Genomic DNA, 8511 nt, shown 5'->3' on the forward strand with positions numbered 1-8511 from the left:
AGAGAAGGGACCCTCATTTGAGAAAATGCCTCCATGAGACTAAGCTGTAGGCAAGCCTGTAGGCCATTTTCTTAATTGGTGATTGATGTGGGAAGGCTCAGCCCATCGTGGGTGGTGATACCTTTGGGCAGTTAGACTTGGGTGCTATAAGAAAACAGGCTGAACAAACCAGGAGAACAAGCCAGTAAGCAACAATCTTCCATGGCCTCTGCACCAGCTCCTGTCTTCAGGAGCCTTGAGTTCCTGTCATGACTGCTTTCCATGATGAACTGCCTTGTGGAAGTAAAAGAAGAATAAGGCCTTCTCTTTCCAGGTTGCTTTTGGTCATAGTTTTTCATCACACAAATCCTGGCTGAGACAGAAATTGGTACCATGAGTGGGATGTGACAGACCTGACCACGGTGTTGTTCCAGGGAGGGCTGTGGCAGGACTTTGGAACTTTGGGTTTGGAAAAGCCATTGAGTTTTCAAAATTTGGTGAGCTGTTGTGAGAATTTCAGAAGATAAAAGGATAATGCTGAGAGCTGTGCAGATGACAAGGGCCTGACATGTGACATTGCAGAGGGAAGCAAAGACTCTATCAGAGTCTTTTGATATCTTGAATTAAAACTCTGTGGTCCTGGTCAGCTAGGGATAATGAATCAGCCATGATTAACAAGAGACCAGAACCAGTGAGGTGAGAGGATTGCTTCACTGTGACAAGTGATTCTGGTCAGCCGGAGCCAGGAGATTAGTGGTTATTGGGAAGAGATCAATACTAATCAGGTGAAATCTGAAGAGTGTTTCCCAGACTCAGCACACAGAAAGCTGTGTTCCAGAGGCAGCCAAGGCTGTGCCTCATGCTGACAGCCAAACGTGGTCATTTCTAAGTCACCTAGGTGGTACTGGTTCTGAAGGCTGATGGAGAAGAAAAGCATCATGGAGAGCAGCCGAGGCTTGACGCTGTGTGTAGCTAGTCTTTGCTACTTTGCCTTCCAAGTTTCATCCTCTGTCACTAGACATGGAAGGAAAGAAGGATAGAAGGAAGAGAGGGATCCCTGAATCTAATTTCTTTCCTTTTGTTTCTTCTTTGAACAAAGCAAAGCCACCACCCCAACCCCCGAAAGACCACCAACCCCTCCTATTGGGGCTCTAGCACTTATACAGCCTGTGAAACATTCCCAGAATTCCAAACATCACACAATGGCAGAAAGTATCTGTAGCTGGCACAGAGCAGATCACAGTCAGCTTCTGTGGACAGCTGGAAGCAATCCCATGTCCCCACATCTGCAATGAAAACAGACATATATTCTTATAATATTTTTGTGTTTTCTTAAAGAAACAAAAATCCCAGAATTCTCACTACACTGAGAGGCGGGGGTTGGATGTTGGTGAAGGTAAGTCTCAGTAGTGGTTGAATCCCCAGGACTGAAGAGGTCATGAAGAGAGCCCAGAAGAGGCTATTGGTGAAAGTGCAGCCTGGTTGCACCAGGAGACACCAGTATTTTGGAGTTGCCGGTGCCATGGGACAACTGCCAAGAACAGCCGCAGTGGAGGAGTGAAGCCACACTGAACCTATGAGGCAGCTGTGTGTGGTGCAGCAAGTCTTCAGAGAATCACACGAGACTGTGGCATGAGTTCTGAGAGCTTGACCCTCATGGGCTTTGATTCAACTTTGATTGGATTGTGACTGTGTCCTGATTAATTCCCTCTTGGAATAAGAAAGTATTTAATTTATGCTTTATTTTACAGGAGCTCATACTTAAGAGACTTTGAACTTTTAAAGAGGTTGTGGATATTTAGAGAGATTTTAAATATTGTAAAGAGACGTTGGGCTTTTAGACATTTGTATTTTTAAAGACCACGGGACTTTTATTAAAAGTCAGAATGGTTTGTACTGTGATATTGGTATTAGTGAGTGAGATCTTGGGGCTGAACAAGAAAAGAAAGGTTATTGTTTAACAGTGATTTATATGTGTGTTAAGTTGACAAGGGGGCAATTGTGCTGTTTTTTTGTTTTTGTTTTTGTTTTGCCAAGTTGGCACAAGCTAGAGTCATGTGGAAAGAGAAACATAAATTGAGAAATTGCATCCACCAGGTTGGCCTGTGGGCAAGCCTATGAGGCATGTTCTTGGTGATTAATGTGGCAGGCAGTCTGCCTTGTGCTAGCTAGTTCATTGTTGTCAACTTCACACAAGCTAGAGTGTCTGGAATGAGGAATGTGCCTTCATTAAATTGTCTGTGGGAGTGTTCAAGGGGCATTTTCTTGATTAATGATTGATGTGAGATGGTCCAGCCCACTGTGGGCGGTGCCATCCCATAGGTAGGTGGTCCTGGATTCTACAAGAAATCGGGCTGAGCAAGCCATGAGAGCAAGCCAGCAAGCAGCACTCTTCCATGGCCTGTTCTGGTTCCTGCCTCCAGGTTCCTGCCCTGACTTCCTTCATTATGAACTGTGGAAATGTAACAACAACAAAATAAAATAAAAAAAAATAACAAAGCAAAACAAAACAAAAACAACCTTTCTTCACCTAGTTGCTTTCTGTCATGGTGTTTTATCACAGTGATGGAAACCCTAACAAAGACACTCAGTGTGAGACATTTCTCTTCTTTTATCTTCAATGCCCGACTGCTAAGTTTAACATCTCCGTTGGGCCAGGCTTAATGGCCTCCTTGGAATAATCCATTAAAAATGCAATGCTGCCCTGTGCCTTCCCTGTGCATCTCCCTCCCTTTAAAATGTGCAATCGCAGAGCAGGGTGCTCCTATGGGAGGAGTTATCCATGGTTGATGTCTCACAGCAGGCCAGATGCCTAGGGCGCATGCCTATCCAGAATTGCCTGGAGACATGTAGGGATTTTTTTGCTCATTAAGGAGTCAACGATATGGCCCTTCAGATGATGGTCTCTCCTAGATAGATGGGTTGAGAATTAATAAAATGATTGCATTATTTAACAGACACAGAAGCCAGCTCAGCCAAGATTAATACAGTTGCTTGGAAAGCTAGAAATGACAAGAGTTGGGAGGACCTTTCCTTGCCAGATATAACACATAGTCAGCTCTGCTAAAATTTGGAACAGGGGAACAAGGCGGGGCCAAAGCTTTGTATCCCTTTCTGTGTTCTGTTTCCACAGTGGCAGGAATGCACACCAATTCTATCTTGAAATGCTGCAAGAAATGCACCAATAAGAGTCATCAAGAGGCTACCCTTTTAAGAGGTAGGGTAGGGGAATGAGAGGGGCTGGAGGGAGAAAAGGGAAGTGGGGAATGATGCAATTATATTTTAAATTAAAAAAACAATAATTTTATGATGGAAAAATTCAGTAAAATAGACCTGGAAGGGACTAAAGAGGTGGCTCAGTGGCCAACAGAGTACACTGCTCTTGCAGAGGATCTGGGTTCAGTTCCCAGCACCTTTGTTGAGAAATTAACAACCACCAGTCAGAATGGATCCAGAGTACAGGATGCCCTCTTGTGGCCTCTGGGAATACTTACACACATGCCCATCAGCTCCCGTCTCCATCACTAGGATGGCAGGGTGCTCTCGCACACATCCTGAGACAACCCTGTGCTCCTTGTTCTGTGTTCTACTTGGTAAAAGCAGCTGTCTACTTTTCTTGTTGGAAAAAAAAAAGAAACTTGCACTCTGGGCTAAACTGACTCTCAGTGTCCACCTCGCTGTCAGTGTGCCTCTGAAGTCAGTGTGTCAGCTTTAGCTTGGGTCTTTGTGTTGATGGTCATTCGAGCCACCAGGCTACATTTTTTTTTCTTATCTCATGGTTCTTGTCTAGCATTAGGCAAACACAAATCTCATGGACAGTTTGGTTTCCCCTTCACTGTTGGTAGTATTTCTGCATCGCCGATGCCACTTGTTCTCTTAAAACTGTCATCAGAGCCATCCAACCCTAAGCTTCTCTTTCAAGTGAGATTTTTTCAATCTCCTGATTCAAGCCCATTGTCTGTTATAGATAAACACAGCCATTCAGCCTCCCATTTATTGCAATTGTGTTCATTGTTCTCATTGCAATATAATTCGCTCAGTATGATAAAATTCATTTGAAGTGTACAGCAAAATTTTAGTGTATTCACGGATATGTGTACCCATCATTACAGTCAATTTTGGAACATTTTTATCTCTAAATCAGAAACCTTGCCACCTTTGGTTTTACCCACAAGCCTCACATTCCAGCCCCAAGAACCACTACAGTCTGTCTGTAGACTTCAAAGAAAGGCTCTATAGCATGAGGTCTCATGTGATTGGCTTCCCTAGCTCTGCATGTTTGCAGGCTTCATCCCCAATTGAAGAGTCAGTCATTACATCAAACTTTCTTGCTTCTGAAACACGCAATAGTATGGAGACACCATATTGTATTTATTAGCTTGTCTTGTGACAGACACGGGCGGGGGGGGGGGGCTTCCACCCTTCTCCTCTCCTGAATAATGCTGTGCTAACCTAGCTACCTATAGATTATTGTATGGATGTGTTTTCATGCCTCTTGGGGTTCACCTAGAAGGGGATTGCTGTATGACTCCCCAATCGCCTGAGAAACTTCCAGGCGGTTTCCAAGCAGCTGAATCTATGCGCCTACAACCCATGACGGTCCCCATTTCTTCAAACTGTTAGCAACACTTGTTAGAAGCGGGTTCCTGATTGCAGCCACAGCAGAGAAGGTGAAGGAGGAGCTCATTGTGTTTCAATTAGCACTTCCTTGATTGCCAGTGATGTCAAGTGCCCTCACTGATCCTTACTGGATATTTCTCTATCCTCTTTGCATTTAGATGTGTTGGTTATTTTTAAATTGGGTTGTTCCTCAGGTGTACTTATACATTCTGGATTTAAGTCCTTTATCTGATATATTCTTTGCAAATATTTTTCTCCTGTTTTGCTTGCTCTTTTTCTTTTCTTTTCTTTTTTTATGTTTTCTTTTGAAGTAGCAAAGATTGCACTTTGTTGAAACAATACCGTTTTAAAAAATTGTTTGTGCTGCTGCTGTCAGGACCAAGTATCCTTTGCTGCATCCAAGACTAGGAATATTTTTCTCTGTATTTTACTTGTCTTTTATAGTGTCGTTTTCGTCCAGTACATGTTCTGTTTGTGTGCGGTGAGAAGATATACTCTATTCTGTGGTTTTGGGATAGCTAGTTGTTTCAGCATCATGGACCAACAGGACCCTCTGTATGGGGTTTTGAGTGGTATTCTCACTGTTGCCCAAGCTCAGCTTATCACAGCTTCTCTCTGCACACAACTCTTCTCATTTAGCAACAAATCCATCCAATGCCACAGGAACTGTGATTCCTGTTTCACTGTAGTGACATCTGAACTCAGGACATATGGATTCTCTTATTTAGTTCCTTTCTGGAGATTGTTTTAGCTGGGTCAGGGGACTACATACAATTCCATGAGGTGGGGTGTCATTGTGTTGTTTGCTTAAGCTGGTTTCATACTCCTGAGCACTCACTCAATCCCCTTACTAAGCTGGAGACTAAGTAATAAACATGAGCATTTAGGGTCCATTTTTTATTCAAACTCCTACACTTGGTTCCTAGGTGGTGGAACTGTTGGGGAAGGATTAAGAGATATGGCCTGATAGGAGGAGATGTGCCACTGATGGCTGGCTTTGTGGTTTCAAAAGACTGTCTGAATCCCCAGCATGCCCTCTCTGCCCCCTGCCTGTGGATCCAGGTGTGTGCTCTCCACTGTTCCTGCCCCAGGTCCTTCACTCTGCCATCACGGACTCTAACCATCTGAAACCATAAGCTCAAATTAACTCCTCTTTTATAAGTGGCCTTGTTCTTGGTATTTTATCCCAGCAACGGAAACCCTAACTTTAACTGTGGCTGTCTCTATTTTTTTTTTTAATTCCCATAAGAGACAGATGATAGATCCTATCAACCCAGATGCTTATGGACATCTTTTATTGTCATTAATTTGTATTTTAGCCAGTCCAGCCAGTGTGCAGCAGATCCTCACAGCTATTTTCATCTTTATCATTTTCATTTCATATCATTTCATATCTTTTTCATTTTATCCCCTGTCCTGGGGATAAAACCAAGAGCCCCACTCACGTAGGCAAGCACTGTCCCTGAGCTATAGCCCAGCTCTGACTGAGCTTTTTATTCTGAGAAAAGGTCTCAGGAAGATGTCCAGCTTGGCCTTGAGCTTGTTCTCTAGCTCTTTTCCCGAGTCATGGTAAGCTTCTCCACAGGCTTGTCTGCCATCTTTTTGCAAAGTGTTTGTTTAGACATCTGTTTTTTGCAGTTATATACCACCTTAAGAGACTATGATGTTAAAAGATCCTCTAGTAATTGTTTCAGACTGATATTCTCCAAAGAGAACTCAGTTTTCCCTGCTGGGTGAGCTGTGCCACAATTCCCACACTGCCATTAAGAGGGTTTTTTTTCAGAGAACCACTCCATGGTGGGAACATGACAGTTCTTTGAAGAGGCTTTGAGGGGTGCCGGCTCCAACCTGCTCCCTCTAGTGGCCATCAGCCAACACTACACCTGTGAGTGCAGTTTCTCAGCCTGGGACAAAGTCCAACAAACCTCTCTGCTATCTCCACAATTCTGTGATTATTCCAAAAACAGACCTTCCAAATGTGACTGCAAGCCTTTGGCTACTTCCTAAAAAGCTTGTATCAAATATACATATAATTTTATTTTTTATTTTTTTAATTTGAGGATTTCATACTCGGGTGCTCCATATTTAAGTCTCAACAGCACTATGCCGGCACAAGACCCGCAAAGCCACACCAGCTATATGGATGGAGGAAAATTTCTCCAAGCCTCACCCCTAAATGACATGCTACAGGTTGTGGCTGCTGGAGGTGTGGGGGGTGGAGAACAAATAAATGAATGACTGTTCTTTTGTGTCTTGTTTTTAAATGGGAGAATGAGTTTTCTAGAGTCTGGCATTCGCGCCTCTCCTTTTTGTGTGTGTTTTAGCAGTCATTTTGTGGGCTGTTAAACAGCTCAGTTACTCGGTGTCTAAAATCCTCCACTTCGGTGACAGACTGTAATAGGGATGAGCAAGTCAAATAACCCTTTCCTCCTCAAGTTGCCTTTAGTTATGGTGTTTTATCACAGAAACAGAAATCCTAAGGCTGCATAAGGCTATGGAAAGCTGCAGCAAGAGAAGAGGGAATGTGTTTGAGAGGAGGTAGGCCTGAAGGGGTCATACCAGGGCCTGCAGGGGGCTCCCAAGTCAGGAGGGATATGGAGGGATGGGAGCAGCCAGGTGAAGATCTGGGGAACAGAAGAGAGCGGAATGAAGGTAAGGAAGGCAGTGTTTCAGAAGACTGGAAATCAGGGGAAACAGCACTAGAAACAGAACAGACACAGGGTTCTGCCTGGAGGCCCTGGGGTGAATGCCAAGAGGGCTGGCAGCCTTACAGATAGCAGTTGTCTGAGAGCACCCTGGGTCCTTAGGCTGTGCCCCATACTGTGTCTGGGTTTCCATGCTCTCCTGATCTAACGACCCCAGCATCATAAGCCAGTCAACCAGAGCTGTCACTGTGACTCAGAGCCCCGTGAAGTTTTTCACATAGTGATGTTTCTGTACAAAATGCCCCTCACAGGGATAAATGCTGAGGTTTCATCCCTCACCTAGTGGCACTATTAAGACTGAGATATGATGTCAATTAAAGGAAGGACCCTGGGAAAGGGTCCTTCAGAGCTAGTTCTTTCCTTGTAAGGTCCCCATTCTGCTTTTGGAGCACCACAGCATGAGCCGCTCACTGCTTCTGCTGCTGCAAAGTGGTCAGCTTCCTCCTCCAAAAGGCCTTTCCATCATGATGTTTTCTCTCACCTAGAACCAGACCCAGATGAGCTCAGAATCACAAACTGGAATCCTCAAAACTGGAAGCTAAAACAATATGTTTGCAATGTTTCTGCCAAGCCCTTTGTCCTGGTCACACCATCTGACCTATCCCTACTGCGTGATTCTGGAGCCAGGCACACCTGGACACCACAGGATCTTACCTCGCTGCTTCTCCCCTTGCCCGTACGTCTGAACTGAGTGTGCATTGAACACCCACTCTGTGACCCCAGAACAGTGGGAACATAATGAAACATCACTTCCTTCATCACAATTAGCTGTTAGGACATTTTATGTCACCTGCCCCAAATTCATCTGAAGTACTTTTCAAAATACAGTCACATCCCCACAGGCAGGTAGGTGTTCACTCATTCATAACCCCCAGAAGATAGACTTTGGGTGCCATTGAAATACAATCACATGCATAGACCATAGTGTCTTGCCACATGCTTTGTATATGTAATGCTGAGCTGTCATTGGAGCCCATCAAAGCACAAGGAGCCAGACCCATCATTGTTCTAATCCCACCTCTTGTGTACCACAAATATAAGATACTTTGTGTTCTTTCATATCTCTGAGCACTCGTTTTCTTTCAAGAACAAGGCCATCATCTCTATCTAGTAGGGTTCTTTGGGGGATTAAGTAAACCAAAAGTCCAAAAAAGCCCTGGGACACACCACGTGCTACCATGGTGCTGTTTGATTCTTGGACGTCCAT

This window comes from Psammomys obesus, unplaced genomic scaffold, assembly GCF_907164565.1.
Source record: "Psammomys obesus unplaced genomic scaffold, mPsaObe1.curated_primary_1811, whole genome shotgun sequence".
In the NCBI taxonomy this organism is placed as follows: domain Eukaryota; kingdom Metazoa; phylum Chordata; class Mammalia; order Rodentia; family Muridae; genus Psammomys; species Psammomys obesus.